Here is a 21,776-nt window from a genome sequence, read left to right as displayed (position 1 = left end):
ACCAAAGTAAGCTTCCATATTGAAAAGTGCTTTACTGTGGGGTAGCAGTAGCAGAGAATAATAATACACATAGAAGTTCAGTGAATTATTAGGTCACATACATTAGAACATATGATGCTAACAAAATTGATCTGGGCAAAATTCATCACTGCAGCTTGATGAGGCCAAATCAGACTTCAAAATAGAAAGATACTATAGATGTGAAAGAAAAGAAAACCCGAATAAATTGTTGTTAGCCATCTTTGACTTGATCCATTTAGGCATTATAAGGGTAGAAAATCCTTAAGACTCTACAAATAACTTTGGCAAATACTAATATTTGAATATTAATATAAAATAATTCAGCAAAGTAACACTCAGAATTATGTTTCTATATACTATGAACAACCTGAAAAAATTAAGGAAATAATTCCATTTATGATAATTGAATTTATGGAATGGATTTAATGAAAATCATTTGAAATACAAACAAAAATAAAAATGATATATACATTTCTTTTCACTGTGAGCACTAAACTTTTATAATATTTTGATACAGCTATAACCAATTTTTGTAAACCAGTAAGCTAGTCATAAGTAATTTTTAAGAAGTGTAAAATCTGCAGAATACTATATTATGATAATATTATATAATAGGAAAATAGGGGAACACAATAAAAGCATAAGATGATAATGTCCTTACCCTTCAATCAGTTCTTATGACTTCTATATTCCTTAACATCTGGTACATAATATTAAAAAAATAATTTTAATATAGCTTTCTAAGTTCTGGGATCAAGAACTGTGAGTTCTCCAACTTTGTTGTTCTCTTTCAACATTGTTTTGGCTGTTAAAATTTCAGGAAATTCTCTATAAATTTTAGATGGGTTTTTCTAGGTCTGAAAAAAAATTACTGGGATTCTGATAGGAGTTGCTTTTAATTTATAGTGTTTGGGTATTATTGACATCTTAACATTATGTTTTCCAATCCATGAACATGGGATTTCTTTCCATTTATTTACATCTTAATTTTTAACAATATTTTGTGGTTCTCACAGTATGAATCTTTGATTCCCTTGGTTAAGTTAATTCTTAAGTATTTTTTTTTTCTCTTTGATGTTACTGTAAATGGAATTATTTCTATATTTTTCAGGTTGTTCATAGTATATTGAAACATAACATAATTTTGTGTGTTAATTCCACTACTTTGCTGGATTCATTATTTCTAACATTTTTTGTGGAGTCTTTATGACTTCCTACTTAGAAGATCATATTATTTGTGAACAGAGCTAATTTTAACCCTAGTTTCCAATTTGGATGCCTTTTCTTTCCCTTTTTGCCTAGTTGTTCCAGGTAGAATAACTAGTACCATATTCAATAGAAATGGCAAAAGTGGCCATCTTTGCCTTATTTATAATCTTAGAGTGAAAGTTTTCAGTGATTCAAAATTGAGTGATAGAATCAAAACAGTGTGTTACTGCCAAAAGACAAATATGTAGACTAATAGAATACATAGTCCATAAGTAAATATCTTCATATATTATTAAATGATTTTGACAAGTGTACCAAAATGGGTAGAAGTCTTTTCAACAAATGGTAATAAAAAACTCAATATCTATAAGCAAAAGCATGAATCAGACCCTTACTTAACACCAAAATTTAAAAAAAATAACTCAAATGGACAAAGCCATCAGTGTAACAATCTTAAGAAAAAGGAGGTTAAACTTCATGATGGAAATTAAGAATTCTAATTCTTCAAATCTTTCTAAAACATTTATAATTGACTCACATTTTCACATCTTAGCACTAACCAAATTAATCAGAATATATTATTATATGCAAGGGGAAATGCAGAATGTAAGAATAATAGAATTAGAAGTTGGATTATGAATTTCTCAGTTATTTTGATCAAGATGTATGTACTTAAAAGTATGGAAAAAGCTATTTTTTCAACATTTTACTATGTACTTTGAAGACACAGATGTTCACTTACAAATATAACTGAAAAAATTCATGAGAATACTAGCACCATGAATATCCTTCCTGCCGATTTTTTGAAAAAAAAAGAAATCAAAATCTGTTTTTTAATTTCTCGTTCTAATGACTTTATTTACTAATCTACCAAAGACTTTGTCATTTTGTCTGGTCTTCCATATTCCTCTATCCTTAATTTCCACTACACCATCCTTACAAGACTTTCCCGTTCCACTGTGGGAAACATGTCTCAAATACACATTCCCTGATGATGATGCAAATCCAGACTGCGTCATGTCAGGGATGGAAAAGTGCTTTAGCCATAATTAACACTTGATTCCCTACTGATATTTAATGAAAGATTTTTTTCTTACAATTTTTTTCCCACTGTACAGCAAGGGGGTCAAGTTATCCTTACATACATACATTTTCTCCCCCCACCCTTTGTTCTGTTGCAGTATGAGTATCTAGACATAGTTCTCAATGTTACTCAGCAGGATCTCCTTGTAAATCTATTCTAAGCTGTGTCTGATAAGCCCAAGCTCCCGATCCCTCCCACTCCCTCCCTCGCCCCCCAGCCAGCCATAAGTCTATCCTCCAGGTCCATGATTTTCTTTTCTGTGGAAACGTTCATTTGTGTTGTATATTAGATTCCAGCTATAAGTGATATCATATGGTATTTGTCTTTGTCTTTCTGACTCATTCCACTCAGTATGAGATTCTCTAGTTCCATTCATGGTGCTGCAAATGGCATTATGTCCTTCTTTTTTATGGCTGAGTAGTATTCCATTGTGTATATATACCACTTCTTCCGAATCCAATCATCTGTCAATGGACATTTGGGTTGTTTCCATGTCCTGGCTATTGTGAATAGTGCTGCAATGAACATGCGGGTGCACGTGTCTCTTTTAAGTAGAGTTTTGTCCGGAGCGATGCCCAAGAGTGGGATTGCAGGGTCATATGGAAGTTCTATGTATACATTTCTAAGGTATCTCCAAAATGTTCTCCATAGTGGCTATACTGGTTTACATTCCCACCAGCAGTGCAGGAGGGTCCCCTTATCTCCACAGCCCCTCCAGCACTTGTTATTTGTGGATTTATTAATGATGGCCATTCTGACTGGTGTGAGGTGGTATCTCATGGTAGTTTTGATTTGCATTTCTCTAATACTCAGGGATATTGGGAATTTTTTCATGTGTTTTCTGGCCATCTGTATATCTTCCTTGGAGAACAGTCTATTCAGGTCTTTTGCCCATTTTTCCATTGATTGATTGGCTTTTTTGCCTTTGAGTTGTATAAGTTGCTTATATATTCTAGAGATTAAGCCCTTGTCCATCATTTGACACTATTTTCTCCCATTCTGTAAGTTGTGTTTTTGTTTTCTTTTGGGTTTCCTTTGCTGTGCAAAAGCTTGTCAGTTTGATTACATCCCGTGGGTTTATTTTTGCTCTTATTTCTATTGCTTTGGGAGACTGACCTGAGAAAATATTCATGATGTTGATGTGAGAGAGTGTTTTGCCTATGTTTTCTTCTAGGAATTTGATGGTATCCTGTCATATATTTAAGTCTTTCAGCCATTTTGAGTTTATTTTTGTGCATGGTGTGAGGGTGTGTTCTAGTTTCATTGCTTTGCATGTTGCTGTCCAGGTTTCCCAGCAATGCTTGCTGAGTAGACTTTCTTTTTCCCATTTTATGCTCTTGCCTCCCTTGTCAAAGATTAGTTGACCATAGGTGTCAGGGTTTATTTCTGGGTTCTCTATTCTGTTCCATTGGTCTGTCTGTCTGTTTTGATACCAGTACCACACTGTTTTGATGACTGCGGCTTTGTAATAATTTTTGAAGTCTGGGAGAGTTATGCCTCCTGCTTGGTTTTTGTTCCTTAGGATTGCTTTGGTGATTCTGGGTCTTTTGTGGTTCCATATAAATGTTTGGATTGTTTGTTCTAGTTCTGTGAAAAATGTCATGGGTAATTTGATAGGGATTGCATTGAATCTGTAGATTGCTTTGGGTAGGATGGCCATTTTCACAATATTGATTTTTCCAATCCAGGAACATGGAATATCTTTCCATTTCTTTACATCTTCTTTGATTTCTTTGATTAAAGTTGTATAGTTCTCAGCATATAAGTCCTTTACCTCTTTGGTCAGGTGTATTCCGAGGTATTTGATTTTGTGAGGTACAATTTTAAAAGGTATCGTATTTTTGTATTCCTTTTCTAATGTTTCATTGCTGGTATACAGAAATGCGACTGACTTCTGAATGTTAATCTTATAGCCTGCTACTTTGCTGAATTTATTAATCAGTTCAAGGAGTTTTGGGGTTGAGTCCTTAGGGTTTTCTAGGTATAGTATCATGTCATCTGCGTACAGTGACAGTTTTATCTCTTCTCTTCCTATTTGGATGCCTTTTATTTCTTTTGTTTGTCTAATTGCTGTGGTTAGGACTTCCAAAACTATGTTGAAGAGCAGTGATGAGAGTGGGCATCCCTGTCTTATTCCAGATTTGAGTGAGAAGGCTTTCAGTTTTTCCCCATTGAGGATTATATTTGCTGTGGGTTTATCATAAATGGCTTTGATTATGTTCAGGAATGTTCCCTCTATACCCACTTTGGTGAGGGTCTTGATCGTGAATGGGTGTTGGACTTTGTCAAATGCTTTTTCTGCGTCTATTGAGATGATCATATGATTTTTGACTTTTTTTTTGTTAATGTGGTATATGACATTGATTGATTTGCTTTGATTTGTGTATGTTTAACCATCCTTGTGAACCTGGGATGAACCCTACCTGGTCATGGTGTATGATTTTTTTCGATATGTTGTTGGATTTGGCTGGCTAAGATGTTGTTGAGAATTTTTGCATCTATATTCATCAATGATATTGGCTGATAGTTTTCTTTTTTGGTGGTATCTTTGTCTGGTTTTGGAATGAGGGTGATGGTGGCATCATAGAATGTCTTTGGGAGTATTCCTTCTTCTTCAACCTTTTGAAAGAGTTTAAGGAGGATGGGCACCAGTTCCTCTTTATATGTTTGATAGAATTCACCTGTGAAGCCATCTGGTCCTGGACTTTTATTTTTAGGGAATGTTTTTATGACCTCTTCAATTTCATTTCTAGTGATCGGTCTGTTCAGTTGGTCTGTTTCTTCTTGATTCAGTTTTGGCAGGCTGTAAGATCCTAGAAAATTGTCCATTTCTTCCAGATTGTCAAACTTGTTGCCATATAGTTGTTCATAGTATTCTCTTATGGTTTTTTGTATTTCTGCAGTATCCGTTATGATTTCTCCTTTTTCATTTCTAATTTTGGTTATATGAGTTCTTTCTCTCCTCTTTTTGTAAGTCTGGCCAGGGGTTTGTCGATTTTGTTCACCTTTTCAAAGAACGAGCTCTTGGTTTTATTAATTTTCTCTATTGTTTTTTGAATCTCTATTTTATTGATTTCTTCCTTGATCTTTATAGTTTCCTTCCTTCTGCTGACTTTAGGTCTTTTTTTTTTTTTCTTCTTTTTCTAATTCGTTTAGGTGGAGGGTTAAGTTGTAAATTTGGGATCTTTCTTCTTTTTTGAGCAAGGCCTGTATTGCTATAAATTTCCCTCTGAGCACTGCTTTTGCAGCATCCCATAGATTTTGAGAGGTTGTGTCTTCATTATCATTTGTTTCAAAGTAGTTTTTAATTTCCTTCTTGATTTCCTCAAATTAGAAATCAACCATGGGAAAAGAAATGAGAAAAAGCCTACTACATGGAGACTAAACAACATGATACTAATGAAAGTTATTTTGATTAATCTTTTGTTTTTAAGTTCTTCTATAGGTTTATTAAAATGTTTTAAATGTAATAAATAATACCTTCAAGATATAAAAAGGGACTTTAGATATTATATATTATAAACATTATAGGTGAAATTTAAACTTTCAAAATTATTTACTTCACTTAATCTTTTCCAGAGTAAATGTCATGAATATAATTACATTTTAGACATATTATAAATTCACAATTGAAACATGCTTAAAACATCTTTAAAAATCTATAAATACCATATGATATCACTTATATATGGAATGCAGCACAAATTAACCTATCTACAGAAAAGAAACAAATTCATGGACTTGGAGAACAAATTTGTGGTTGCCAAGGGGGAGGGGAGGGGAAGGGAGTGGGATGGACTGGGACTTTGTGGTTAGTAGATGCAAACTATTGCCTTGGGAGTTGCTAAGCAATGAGATCCTGCTGTATAGTACTGGGAACTATATCTAGTCACTTGTTATGGAACACAATGCAGGATAATGTGAGAAAAAGAATGTGTATATATATGTATGACTGGTTACTTTGATGTACACCAGAAGTTGACAGAACATTGTAAATCAACTATAATAGAAAAAATAAAAGTCTTAAAATATCTATAAAACTGCCCATATATTCCTTTATAAATTATTTTCCATTATAGTTTCTTACAGAATATTAAACATAGTTCCCTGTGTTAGGCAGTAGGTAGTTTGTGTTTACCTGTTGTATATATTGTAGTGTGTATATGTTAATCCTAAACACCTAATTTATACTCCTCCACCCCTGCTATCTGATAGCTGTAAATTTGTTTTCTATGTATGTGAGTTTCTATATCTCTTTCTATATTGTAAATAAGTTCAGTTGTATCATTTTTTAGATTCCCCATATAAATGATATCATATGATGTTTGCTTTCTCTGATATTTCAATTAATAAGATAATTTATAGGTCCATCCATGTTGCTGCAAATACTTCATTTTTTATCAATGAGTAATGGTCAATTGTGTGTACATATTTGTGTGTGTGTGTATCCATTATTTTTCAGATTATCCCCACATAGGCTATCAAAGTGTATTGGATAGATTTCCCTATACTGTATTTGTTACTTAATGATTTTGTGTATGATGTGTGTATATGCCAATCCCCAATCTCCCAATTTATTCCTCCCCACAGTGTTTACTATTTGTTATCCCTAGGTTTGGATTTGAAATCTCAGTCTGTGTTTTGTGAATAAGTTATTTTGTATCATTTATCATTATATTCCACTATTAGTGATCTCATATAATATTTTTATTTTCTGACTTACTTTGTAGGATAATCTAAAGGTCCATCCATATTGCTGCAAGTGATATCATTTCATTCTTTTTATGGCTAAGTAATATTTCATTGTATATATGTATCACATCTTCCTCATGATAGGGTAATATTCCATTGTGTATATGTACCATATCTTCTTTATCCAGTACTCTGTGATGGACATTGAGATTGCTTCCATGTCTTGCCTATTGTAAATAATACTGCAGTGAACACTGGGGTGCATATATCTCATTGTAACGCTTTTCTCTGGGTATTTGCCCAGGAGTAGGATTGCTGGATCATTTGTTTCTTTATATAACTGACCAAAGATGTTCAAAATATGTGATCAATTCCTACTTCAGGAGTACCTTTGTGGCTCAGTGGGCTAAAGATCTGGCATTGTCACTGCTGTATCACATGTTTGTTCCTGGTCCAGGAGCATATGCATGCTGCAGGCATAGCCAAAGTGTTTTTTTTTTTTTTCTCCTACTTCAATAAAATATATCATAGTAACTGTTAGAATTGTGTTGGAAGTTTGAAAATTTTTCTGTAGCATATATTAGAATACTTGAAATACTTGAATGACTGTATATTTATTTGGTTCCTACCTCCACTCCACCCCATTCATGAAAAAATAGAAAAATAAACTAGAGTTTGGGAAGAAAATTGAGAGTGGAGAAAGAAATTGAGCTCATTGCTGGTACCAAGATTGTGAAATATCAAAATGTTATTTTTGTGGACTCATTAATGAAGCTGGAGGGGTGTGGAGAAAAGAGAATCCTCCTTCACTGTTGCTGAGAATGTAAGCTTATGCAACTACTATGGAGACAGTATGGAGGTACCTTAGAAAACTGTTCATAGAACTACCACATGACCCAGCAATCCCACCCTTGGGCATATATCCAGACAAAACTTGCCTTGAAAAAGACACATACACTTGCATGTTCGTTGCAACACTATTCACAATAGCCAAGACATGGAACAACCTAAAAGTCCATCAACAGATGATTGGATTAGGAATTTGTGGTTAATGTACACAATGGAATACTACTCAGCCATAAAAAAGAATGAAATAATGCCATTTGCAACAAACATGGATGGAACTAGAGACTCTCATACTGAGTGAAATAAGTCAGAAAGAGAAATACAAATACCATATGATATCGCTTATATCTGGAATTCCATCACTTATATCTGGAACCTAATATATGGCACATATGAGACTTTCCACAGAAAAGAAAATCATAGACTTGGAGGATAGACTTGTGGTTGCCAAGGGGGAGAGAGTGGGATGGACTGGGAGCTTGGGGTTAATAGATGCAAACTATTGCTTTTGGGATGGATTAGCAATGAGATCCTGCTGTGTAGCACTGAACACTATGTCTGGTCACTTATGATGGAGCATGGTAATGTGAGAAAAAAGAATGTATACATATAAGTGTAACTGGGCCACCATGCTGTACAGTAGAAAAAAAAATTGTTGGTGAAATAACGATTAAAAAATTTTTTTAAATGTTATTTTTGACATTGGATTGTCTCAAAGTACCAAGTGCCTATTCAGACAGTTGTACCTATTGCAAAGGATTTGGAGCTGACCATAAATATTTATACATTGCAGTTAGTTCCATTTTAGACCTAGCTTTTTGAATAAATTGTGGTATGACCATGAGTCTGTAATATTGCTGTATGTCCATTTCCTTAAATATAAAAATGAAATTTGAAAGAAATTTCTAAGTTCATTCAACTTGGGTAGGTTTCTCCTTTTTTTCAATCTGATGTTGGAAGGGATTCTATGGCTGCTGGCAACCTCATCAGTGATGTCTGCCTGGGTATTAGAAGAGGTGAGATAGGGATCATGTTTTATTGATTTCCAACTAGATAGATACTTATCTCAATTATCATTTATTTTTAAACATAGAATATTCATTTAAAAGCAAAGCTGTTATGGCATTCCTGCCAAGGCTCAATGGGATTGGTGGCATATTGGAAGCAATGGGACACAGATTTGATCCCTGGCCTGGCACAGTGGATTAAGAATCCAGCATTGCTATAGCTACAGACAGGTTGCAACTGCAGCTGGGATCTGATCCCTGGCCCAGAAAATTCTACATGCTGTGGGGCGGTCAAAAAAGAAAAAAAAAAAAAAAAAAAAAAAAAAAGGCAAAGCTATTACTAGATCTAAATTGCATTTTGGGAGTCTATATTTACTAATGGATTTAGTTCATTTATTGTTGACTCATTAAATAAATATTATGCTTCAGATTCTAGGGCTTGTTTTTTTCATTCCTACTCTTAAAATTTTTGTAGATTTGTCATGTTTCTCCCAATTTCAAGTTCATAATGCAGTCAAGGTCTTGATCACATTTTAAAATGATAAATTCCTGACCCTTCCTATAGACATAAAGCAGAATTTATTTTTGTCAGCATAATTGTCATAGATAGCAAGAAATAAGGGTTCAAAAGACAGAAGAGTAAGTAGTAGGAAACTCTTACATCATTTTGTGCCCAAATATTTTAAGTGTAATTTAAAAGAAATTGTACCGCTAACAGGTTGTTTATTCCTTACTACTGACTCTGAGTTTTGTAACATTCCTTTTATCTTTTTGTCTCCTTCCAAGTTTTTACTTCAATTTAAAATGCTTAGAAATTACCTTGTCTTGCAAACTACTTTGAGTTCTTGAAATGTTTTTGAAAAGCTTAGTGGTTTCCTATTGTTCTTAATTGCTTGAAATGCAGGAAAATGAGTAAAAGAAATCTTATTTCCCTTTGAGATGATTCCCTTTCCACTTAGAGATCTTTACAGAAATTGTGCCATTTTTGTACCTATTTATATAATTGTATTTATTATCTAACACTGAAGTGACCACTTAGACAATGACAGACTATAATGCAATAATAAAACTACCTAGTTTGCTTCAAAACAAAATGAGTAAATACATACATCGTATAAAACAATACACAAAGACATACGCATGTATAGCATTAAAATCAGAATTATTAGTGTATTTTTCAAAGACTTGTCCCACTGCAATGGCCTTTGTAGTATTCCTTCAAATGTACAACACAATCAGCACTTCTGGCATAGACTCAACCCTAGAGACCTTTGCAAAAATTTGTCTATTACTTTGAAAGAATGGATAGCTATTGGATTACAATTAAATTTAGGTAGAAGTTGAAAGATGATATTTCAAATTCTCAATATCAAACTTTAGAGTCTAAATATGATAATAAAACCCTGAATTAGATTTTCTGTTAGATTGGTATATATATTAGAAAGCAGAAAATCAGGTTGACATTTTATCAGTAGCTGCTTTTCTCATCCGAACTATTTTACTCTACATTGCTTACATTCATCTTGCTCTCATACCATGGGAGATCACACTCTAGAAAAAGAACATTTACGTTAGAATTGGCAACATCCTTAAGGTAAAGAAAATGCCTCATGAAGGTTAGCAAAACTTTTCTGGCAAAAGAATATTCCAAGTAGTACCTTTAGCTATCAGAGCAATGTCATGTGATTGTATCTTAAATAACTGTAAACATGCCGATTTTACATTAAAAAACTGTAATTTTTATACTTTAATGTTTCTCTTATTACTGTACAAATCTCTTCATTCTTTATTTTATCTGGAAATATTTATATTTGATATGCCAAAATAGCTGTTACAGATTTGTGAATTATAAATTAATTTGTTAAGATGGAGGAAATGTAAGAGATTCAGTATTCTGCAAGCACAACTCACTTAAAATTATTTGTTTCTCATTAATTTGAATTCTATCAGTACCATGTATCAGTAGATACTTACACAGTTATTTTTTAGATACTCATATTATGTTTACTATGTTCCCTTGATTCTCTCTACCCCATCTTGTTATGCCTTCCTCTTGACTTAACCATTAGTATTTTATCTTTCAGATTTTAGTGGAGTAAGCGCATATTCAGTCACCTCCTTAGGATGTTATGTTCAACTAAATGGTTTATTGGATGCTATAGTCCTGGATAGACCATATTGCTGAAAATCTTAATTTATTCAGACATTTTAAAATGGAAATAACCATCATAACCTTAGGGCTGACATATTTATCAAGACTGATTTTAGTTGGTCCTTACCTATCAAAGGCTTTTCATTTTACTTTTTACAGGTTGTTGGTGACAAACAGCTGCTTCTGTCTATACTGCTTGTTCCTTAATTTGTGGGCTCTATTTATTCTCCACTTGTTTCTTAAGATGAAGTTTTTTGTGTCGCCTTTCTCTTCCCTTCCCACTTCCCTTCGCTTCTTTTCCTTTCCTTTTTCTCCTTTGCCTCTTCCTCCTTTATTCTAATTCTTTACTAAACACAGAAGGATGTGACTTACTCATGTTATTAACAGTCTAATTTCCGGGCCTTTTTACCTGCATAGTTATTAGGGTTTCATGATTATTATGTTTATGGTCTGTCTTAGATGTTATTCCAGGTGACATTTCACTGATAACCATCTGTCAAAACTCCAGTATCTTTTCCACTGAAGCTTGTCACTCAACCTAAGCCACTGCCAGGTATCTTAAGTTTGGGTTATGGAACCTCCCCAACTTGAGCCATATCGGTCAGGAAAAACTAAGTTATATGGCACAAATAATTCCAGCTCCTCTTTGGCACGGCCCAACAGCATTTTTTTTCTTAATCATGCTGCTTAGTCATCATGGGGACTTCTGCTCATTGTAGTTACTGGACTTCCAAGCTGAAAAAAATTATTTCTTGACTTGTGCTTCCACAAACCACTATAGCGCAGTGAAGACAGTGTGAGCTATTTTACAGTGGCTCTAAACCTTACTCAAGAAAGTGAGACTTCTCACTTCTAACATTTTCATTGACCAATATTTGTAAAAGCCTAACTTTTAAAAGTGCAAGAAAGGGGATTCCTGTTGTGGCTCAGTGGAAACAAGTCTGACTAGTATCCAGGAGGGCACAGGTTCCATCCTTGACCTCACTCAATGTGTTAACATAGCCCTGAGCTGTGGAGTAGGTCATAGAAGTGACTCAGATCCAGTTGTTGCTGTGGCTGTGGTGTAGGCCAGGAGCTACAGCTCTGTTTCAACCCGTAGCCTGGGAACATCCATAGGCCGCAGGTATGGCCCTAAAAAAGTGAAAACAAAGAAACAAAGCATAATCCTTCTAATAATCTTGTTCATTTTTATACGATAACAACTTCTCATTTATTGTTTTTTTTAATACCAAAATTCTATGGTTTGAACAACATATCATAGTAACTTAAACCCAGCATTTCTTTGTTGACTCAGAAATACCTTTCGAAAAGCTGTATAGTTGGTATGCAACTATAAGTAAAGATGGACCAAATTTACAGTTTATCAAAATTTATTGATCTTTTATAGAATGGGAGCCTTGTACTAGTTAGTACTTAGAACAACTCTACCATAGAGGTACAGCACAACTGAAATGGAATAAATATTTTTATTTTGTTGCTTCCATTAGTTAATAGCCACATACATGTCCATGTAATTTTACTGCTATTATATGCAGCTGCCTACTTTTCTAATAAGGTATATAATCAAATGTGGAGCTGGTTATTGATCTTATTTCTTTAATCTTTGAAATTTGTGATTAGTAACCATAAATTAAAAGCATGGGATACCTTTATTTAGAAAGATACTATCTCATTTTAGGACATGAAACTAAAATCTGGTAGTATATTGTCTTTAAATGAGATTTCTTATGTACAGTAAACAACTGTTCTGAAAACACTGAGAATATAGTTTTGTAATGTGAATAAAAAGCATTCTTTTTGTTGCCCATACCTAACAATACCATCTACCTGAAGTTGTGTGTTTCAATTGCCTGTGAATTATATGCACTGAATGTGTGTTTATTTATGAATATGTTAGTGAGTAGTTTAACATAAACATAATGCAATATATACGTGTGTGTGAGAGAGCAAATGAGTAAACTTTAGAATTTTAGTTTGATTTATTTATATTTGGAAGCTATAAATGAAACAAAAATGGTAGATTTTTTTAGTTTAATAACTAGAAGATTGTTAAACATCTCTATTGTCTGAATTCTGAGCCGTACATGGAAAATCAAACTGTTAATTTCTGTGGTAGTGAAAAAATACTCAAAAACAGTTATAAAATTAATTTATGGTATTTCTTCTTAAGGCCAGATTCTGAGTATACATATGTCTATTCATATACAGGTTTGGGATCAAATATCAAAGCATCACACCAAAGGTAACTAAAAACCTATGTTAAAGATATTAATCATCTAGGAATAAGCCCATTAAAGTTACCAGCTTCTGGTTACATAAATAAACCAAGAAGCAATATTTTTTTTCCTTCTTTCCTATTGTTCTGTGATGCTTGATTTGCTGTCATAGTTTTAGCAGCAGAATAATTTGTACACTTAGGTGGTAAGTGAACCTTACTTTGAGTTCAGCCCAATCTCATAACCATACCTAGGCCAGTAAACTTATATAAAGCATAGTTCCTATCTGGTTTCTGAAAGTAGATGTTTAATGTTACCCTGGGACTTGTGGTAATGATGAGGCTGGGAAGTACATGCACATTTTTTTTCAGTTGAATTCCTACAATATAAATGCATTACATTGGAAGGAGAACTGCCTTTCAGTATAGTGTTCACAGGGGTTCATCTAATACAGAGAATGTGGAAGATCACACAAAGAAGTAACTACCAAGTCCATGATGAGGGGAGGAGTGGGATTGACTGGGAATTTGGGATTAATAGATGCAAACTATTGACTTTGGGATGGATAAGCAATGAGATCCTGCTCTATGGCACTGGGAACTATGTCTCCATACATCATGGATTATGATAATGTGAGTAAAAAGAATGTATACATGTATGTATAACTGGGTCAACTTGCTGTACAGTAGAAAATTGACAGAACACTGTAAACCAGCTATAATAGAAAAAATGAAAATACTTATTAAAAAAAAGTAACTACCAAAACCACCTTCTTTTTTTTTTTTTTTTTTTTTGCCTTTTCTAGGGCCGCTCCTGCGGCATATGGAGGTTCCCAGGCTAGGGGTCCAATTGGAGCTGTAGCCACCGGCCTATGCCAGAGCCAGAACAACTCGGGATCCAAGCCACATCTGTGGCTTATAACACAGCTCACGGCAACGTGGATCCTCAACCCACTGAGCAAGGCCAGGGATAGAACCTGCAACCTCATGGTTCCTAGTAAGATTCGTTAACCACTGAGCCGTGAAGAAAACTCCCCAAATCACCTTCTGATCTTCACTTTAGTGTGCACAAAATAGTGTGGGAATCCATTGGCTGGAAAATTCTCTAAACCCTTCTTCATAATGATAATATACAATAAAATTAATTTATTGTTCTTCCTTTTGTTATGTGTTGATAACCAACTATAAAGCTCATATGTTAAGATCAGGAAAGTAGTATTATAAGTTTTTTTTTTTATAATGCTCTGTGGGGCATAGGTCATCATAGAGAAATGCAAGTTTTTAAAACATTGGTAAATAAAATTTAATTTACATTTGTAGTTATATGTCTTATTCACTAGCTTATATGCAAAAAAAATCTGTCTTTGCCTCATTTTGAGATAATCATCATCACTGGCTTGTAGCCCTCAAAGTGTCATTTTTAAAAACTAAGCATATGATTTATGCTTATATTCTCTTGTTACTTAGCAAATAAGAGATATTAAATAACTATACACATTTTATTCATTTGTTTTCATATGATAACCAATTATTAAAGATAGTATTTTAGATGGCACGGAACAAAGAGCACAATAAAATAACTTGTTTCTTCAAGTTTAGGAAAATTCAAATCAGTGTTTTTTGATTAATATATTTTGCTTTTTAGTTCCTGTCATTTTAATTCTGGGGTCTACTTTCTATTATTGAAGATCTTTGAATTTTATGTAAAAATAAATGCAGCAATAAATATACTTGAATTAGCTATCATTGATATGGACAATGGGTGTTTTATGATCATTCTCTACTCTTAAGCTGCCGTGAGTGCTTCTGATTAATATGTACAAGTATAGTTAAAATTGGCTTGATGAAGACCACACTGCAATTGAGCAATACAGTTGAAACATAATATATTGTGATGGAACATGATGGAGGATAATCTGAGAAGAAGAGAATATATATGTGTATGACTGGGTCACTTTGCTGTGCAGCAGAGGTTGACAGAACATTGTAGATCAATCCTAATAAAATTTTTCAAAGTAATTTTAAAAGCCACAATATAAAAAGGCAGAAGTGTGCATAACTAAAATCACATATAGTAAGAGTGATGAAAATAACGATAACATTATGGTTTCAGAAAATATGTATTGCAAGTATGAGATGCCATTAAATTCTATTCGGAAACTTTGATAGTATTCATAAGGATATATTGTGAAGCTTAATAATTTTTTATGTATTACATTATCAAAGACAAAGATAATTTTATTGAACCTGCCCTACATTTAATATTTAGGAATTGAACATGGCATTAATAGAATATCAAGTTCTGTATCAACTTCACTGCTACTACACTAATAGTTTAAGTTTAAACCTGTAATGAATGGAAGGTTCTGAACCAGTTCATCACAATACACTTATTTAACATTAAATCAATGTATATGATCATTAGATGTGAGAAAAGGATACCAGCAGCCAGTCTGCATATCCATCTAAGGTCTAGATTCATCTTATCTTGTGATGAAGATAAAAAACAGTTGCCTAGTTGCATTGTGAGTAAACAAGGCACTAAAACTTGATGCTGGAGTTCAACTTAAGTCAATGTGCCTGGGTTAAAATACCAGTTCTTTTACTTTTTTAGATGTGTGATCTTGGGATAGCTAGCTAACTTCTCTGTGCCAGAGTAGCCTAATCTGTAAATGAAGATAATGGCCACACCTAAGTCAAAAGGTAGTTAAGTATACAGAGAGATTCCTATTTATAAAGCATGTGTAACAATTTTTGATACATTGTAAGTGCTACCTAACCATTAAAATAAAATGAGTTCTGAAGTTCCCTTCATGGCTCAGTGGTTAATGAACCCGACTAGGAGCCATGAGGATGCAGGTTCGATCCCTGGCATTGCTCAGTGGGTAAAAGATCTGGTGTTGCTGTGAGCTATGAAGTAAACCACAGACATGGGTTGGATCCCACATTGCTGTGGCTGTGGCGTAGGCCGGCAACTATAGCTCCAATTCGACCCTTAGCCTGGGAACCTGCATATGCTGTGGATGCAGCCCTAAAAAGCAAATAATAATAATAATAAAATAAATAGAGTTCTCTCTCAGACATGAACAATCAAAATAATACATAATTAAAGTATGATCTAGTTTTGAATAGAAGAAAATCCCCAAGCCCAACTTTGTTTCACACAGCACAGTAAAGTAGTTTAGAAGTTGTAGAGTTCTTAGGTATTGTCCTTTGACCTGCCAGTGACAAGCTGAAGCACTTTTTAATGGGTTGATACGTCATCTTATGATGAGTGAAAATGTTCTCTTGCCTTCCTTTTGCATAAACATGGTCAAAAAGGTTTGTAGGTTTTGCTTGCTAATTTACTTAGGGCACCTTCTTTGGAAAAAATAAGAACCAACTGACATCCATCACCAGAGGGAACTAAAACTTTGAGACCACCTGCTACTTACTTTGACACATCAATGCCAACCTTTTGGAAAGTGTCTAAGCCACAGGGGGTAATGACCAGGTGTGCTGGCATATTTTGCCACTTCATTTCTGTATTCAGTCTGATTAAAGTGCAAGCAGACTATTTTAGGAATTTTTAGTTTTTGCTAAATAATTTGATGATATTATATTACACTGGTTGTTCTTAGAAAGAAGTTTTTTTAAAAAACTTCTTTGGAGAATAATTTTCAGATATCCCTGCTTTTTTAATTTTGGAGCTTTGCTTGTAACTAGTAATAGTCATTCTCTATTGGCACTTTCCTTATACGTACTATTAGAATACTCAACCATTTTAATATTTTAATTGTATGTAATTTTAAATTCAATTCCTTAAACATAAGAGATGTGTTTTATCTTTTATATCTGTTTTGAATAGTCCCATAAAAGTGGCATAAATGGAATACACTCTTGAAAGCCTGAAAGAGGAAAGGAAAGATGAACTACTAAACCCACCATCACAAATTGTATTTATTGAGCATTGTTTTCATTAACAGAGGTCTGGTCCTATAATGATGTAATGATAATAATGAGGCCTAATATCCAAATGGAATACCCTTAAACCTACAAGCAAGTTTACTCTATAATGTTTCTTTACGTCTTAATTAAGAATTAGGTATTACATTTTCAAAGAAAACACTAGAAAATACATTAAGATTTGGGGGTAGAAATCTTTTGAAGGTTTCTCTCTGAATCAGGCTTATAATGGGATTTTTCTTGTTTTCCATGGGTGATTAAAACCATAGGCAAATAAAATTAAACTGACCTCTACCTTCCCAAAGAAGCATAAACAACACGATTGAATTTTGACCCTAGTAGGAAAGTATGGTAAGAATCTTTACTACTCATATTTCATTTCTTCCTTTGGAACTGATTTTATTGGGAAAAAAACATGCAATTATAACTTTATATTTTCCGTACTCCACTCTAATTAATCTGGACAGTTTCATATATTCTCAAAACTTTGAATATCATTAAAACTGCTCTCATCAAATCAATCCTTCTTCAAGAATAAAAATCTGAGCTAGAGAAGAAGGGCCCATATTTACTCTTTCTCTTTTAGTCACACCTTAATTGCTTTGACTTCTTTTGGATGGTTGGGAAGGGATGTGGGAGGCAGGGGTGAGAGGTAGGAAGAGAGTAGAAAAAAAGTTTTATTTAATTGGTGTCTCTTGGCAACAGCAGGTATTTAAAGCTCCTTCTGTTTTTCTGGGGCACATTTTTCATGATGAATAATAAAGCAGCCCTTGATTTCTGGAAACTAGTGCTTACACTAGGCCTTAATCTCAATACAAGATTGAATAAAACTCACAGCAAAGGCTTCAATGTTATTTCATGTTGGCCTTACTCTCATAGTAAGGCAGTGTTATTCTCCTTATAGATATAAATTATTACCCAGAATATCAACATCAGACAAGGTCATCCTGAAAACATGATTAAGTAAGAATAAGATTACTGTGCAACCACATAATACTAAATACATTCTTAGATAAAATTAGTGACCACTACTAATTTACTGTAATGACAATTGTCTCCTATTTAGCCTGCCTTCGCATAGATAATATTTATCAAGATATGCACTCAAGAAATTATTCTACTTTTGTTGACATTTAAATATATTTTATTTAAGTATAGTTGATTTACATTATTCTACCAATTTGTTCTGTACAGCAAAGTGAGCCTGTCGTACATACATGTATATATACATTCTTTTTTTCATACTATCTTCCATCATGTTTTAACCCAGGAGATTGTATATAGTTCCCTGTGCTATACAGTAGGACCTTATTGTTGATCCATTCTAAATGTAATACTTCGCATCTGTCTACTAACCCAAAACTCCTAGTCCATCCCACTCCCCCCTCCTCCCCCATGGCAAGCACAAGTCTGTTCTCTATGTCTGTGAGTCTATTTCTGTTGTGTAGATAGGTACATTTACTCCATATATTTTCCCCTTCTTTCCATTTCTTGCCCTTTCTTTCTCTTTCTTTTTTCTTTCTCTCTTTCATTCTTTCATGGTTGCATGTGTAGCATATGGAAGTTCGCAGGCTAAGGATCAAATTGGAGCTGCAGCTGCCAGCTTATGCCACAGTCACAGCAATGTGGGATCCAAGCCATGTCTGTGACCTACACCACAGCTCATGGTAACAATGTATCCTTAACCCACTGAGCAAGGCCAGGGATGGAACCTACATACATCCTCATGGATACTATCAGGTTTGTTACACTAAGCCACAACAGTAACTCCATGTGCCATATTTCAGCCACATATAGGTGATATCGTATGATATTTTTCTTTGTCTTTCTGGTTTAATTCATTTGGTATGAGAATCTCTAGTTGTATCCATGTTGCTGCAAATGTTATTATGTATTTCTTTTTATGGCTGAGTAGCATTCCATTGTACATATGTACTACATCTTAATCTGTTCATCTGTGGATGTAAATTTAGATTGTTTCCATGTCTTGGCTATTGTGAATGCCAAGACACTGTGGTGCATGCATCCCAAATTAATATTTATAAAGTCACAAATTAAGAAACTTTGAAAGTTACAATTTTTCCCAAAAGCTACTCTTTCTTTCATAAGTGGAACCAGCTATAATTCTGAAAATTTTTGGTAAATTGGTAAGCATTATTATATTTAACCTATACAAAATTATGAATTGTTTTGATTAACACATAAAAGATAGATGTAACATTTACTTGATTTTATTTTTAATTTTATCGGAGTATAGTTGATTTACAATGTCGTATTAGTTTCAAGTGTACAGAAAATGAATCAGCTATACATATACACATACTCATGGTTTTTCAGATGCTTTTGCATATAGGTTATTAGAAAATATTCATTTGATTTCTCTGTGCTATACAGTAGGTCCTTGTTAATTATCTGTTTAATATATAGCAATTAAAAGGTTGCGATTGACATATAAACACTGCCGTTATTTTTTAAAGTATCCAACAGTTTCTGTTGTGCTTCAGCAAGTTAAGGACCCAGTGTTGTCTCTGTGAGGATGCTTATCCAATCCCTGTCCTTGTTCAGTGAATTAAGGGTAAGCTGCAGCATAGGCTGCAGATCAAGCTCAGATCTGGCATTGCCATGGTTGTAAATTAGTCTGGCAGCTGCAACTCCAATCCAGGAACTTCATGTGACACAGTTGTGGCTGTAAAAAGAAAAAAATAATAAAGTAACCCACAGTCTTCAATTCAGTAAAGAGCTATAGATATTACTTTCTTTTCATAAGGATGTTTGATTTGTACCTAAATAATATCCATATTCCATATAAAAATTTTTCTGGCTGCACCTGTGCATGTGGAAGCTCCCAGGCCAGGGATCAAACCTGCTTTGCAGTTTGACCTGTGCCACAACTGTGGCAGTGCCAGATCCTTAACCCACTACGCCACAAAAGAAGATCTAAAATTTTTAGTTGTTAAACAGAGATATTACACTTTGTTAATCTTAAAATGTAGCAAATTAAAAAAATGGTAATATTTTTAAAAAGCTAAATAACCTACTTTTCAGAAACTTCAGAATAGTACTTCTATCCCTTTTGGACCCTACTCTCTTTTCATTCAATCTCATTTTCCCCACACCTTCACAATTCATCCGATAGGACAAAGAGCAGATTTGTAATAGCATACAAGCTACAGTTAATGGGGTATGAGAGTGTTTAATTCAAAAGATTATGAAGAAGATATGTCTCTAATTTGGGATTTAAAGCTTTTTGGCAGGATCTTGCTACCTTGTCTTTTGGAAATGCCCCTACTGGACTTCAGGAGAGGGGGATTAGTATGAGAGGTATGGGAAGGTCATAAATGGGAGAAGATTAGAAAATGCTCAAGTAGAATGTTGTCAAAGACAGACTTACTTGAGCCATTACATTTCTTGTTCCTCCTATTGAGTTAACATTGTTCCCATTGATGTCAAACTGAAGGTAGGAATAGGACTGTCCCTGCTTCTTTACGTTACCCTGGACTCTGGCAAAATAAGGTAACCAGAGGAAGAGCAGTACTTGATAGTTACATCACATTTGAATGTTGATATCTTATTTTTATATTATTAAAGTCAGAGCATTTTCAAAATGGTAGGAATCTTTTTTCACTAAAATTTCTAATGTGAAATATTCTTCAATTATTTGATAAGAATTGCTTTTAATGAATAGATCTATCACCAAAATAGCCTACAATAAGGTAACTTTATATTGTTTGAATGCTTTTGATTAGACTTTTCATTGAGTTTTTATACAATTTTTATTTTGATTCACAACTATCAGGCTTACATATTTTTTTCTCCTAGCTGCCTTGTCCTCTTACTCTTTTTTTATATTAAAAACTCTGACCAACTCATAATCTAAGTGGTTGTAATTAAAAGTAATGACGCTAATAACAGTCTCTAAATCAAAGCAATTTTATGAATTAGAGATTCGAATAATCCTACAACATAGCTATTTCATCACTAAATCTCTACTGGATTCAAGGACAAGTCTTTTATTCAGTTATTAAAAGATACTCATCTTTGGAATCAAGTAGAGGAATGATGCTTAAATTTATACATTAGCTACAAAGTTCCTATAAAGAAGGACAATATTCTAACTTATATTTTGTGAAATTATATTTATTTGTTTAAAAATACCACTTAACATGTACCCATCAATACTTGAACCAGCAGAGAACTCCACTAGTCTCTTTATTTGGGAAATTTCCTGATGTGTATCATCTAATCTATTAACTCCAGCCAGTTCATTCTTCCCCAATTCTGAGACTGATCTTACATATACATTTATAGGATCCTGTAGTTTCTGTTTGTCAGTTCTCTGGCTTCTTTCTGTATTATTCACTTTGTCCCTATGATCTGCCCAAATTCTTAGCAAAATGTCTTCAAAGAGAATACTTCATGTTTGATTTAATTTTTTTTTTTTTTTTTTTGTCTTTTTGCCATTTCTTGGGCTGCACCCACGGCACATAGAGGGTGCCAGGCTAGGGGTCTAATCGGAGCTGTAGCCACTAGCCTACGCCAGAGCCACAGCAGCACGGGATCCAAGCCGCATCTGCAACCTACACCACAGCTCACGGCAATGCCAGA

General features: G+C 33.9%; 1 long non-coding RNA gene across 1 annotated transcript in view; it reads left to right on the top strand.

Moving 5' to 3' along the window:
• Positions 1-21,776, top strand: part of LOC110259433 (uncharacterized) — a 651,590-nt gene that overhangs the window by 200,259 nt on the left and 429,555 nt on the right. The window lies entirely within an intron of this gene.

This window comes from Sus scrofa, chromosome 2, assembly GCF_054392235.1.
Source record: "Sus scrofa isolate SSC_HxYL_T2T_F1_AM1 chromosome 2, Sscrofa_HxYL_maternal_Yorkshire_Landrace_v2.0, whole genome shotgun sequence".
In the NCBI taxonomy this organism is placed as follows: domain Eukaryota; kingdom Metazoa; phylum Chordata; class Mammalia; order Artiodactyla; family Suidae; genus Sus; species Sus scrofa.
Note: the sequence above shows the minus strand (reverse complement) of the source record. Positions and strands in the feature narration are given on the sequence as shown.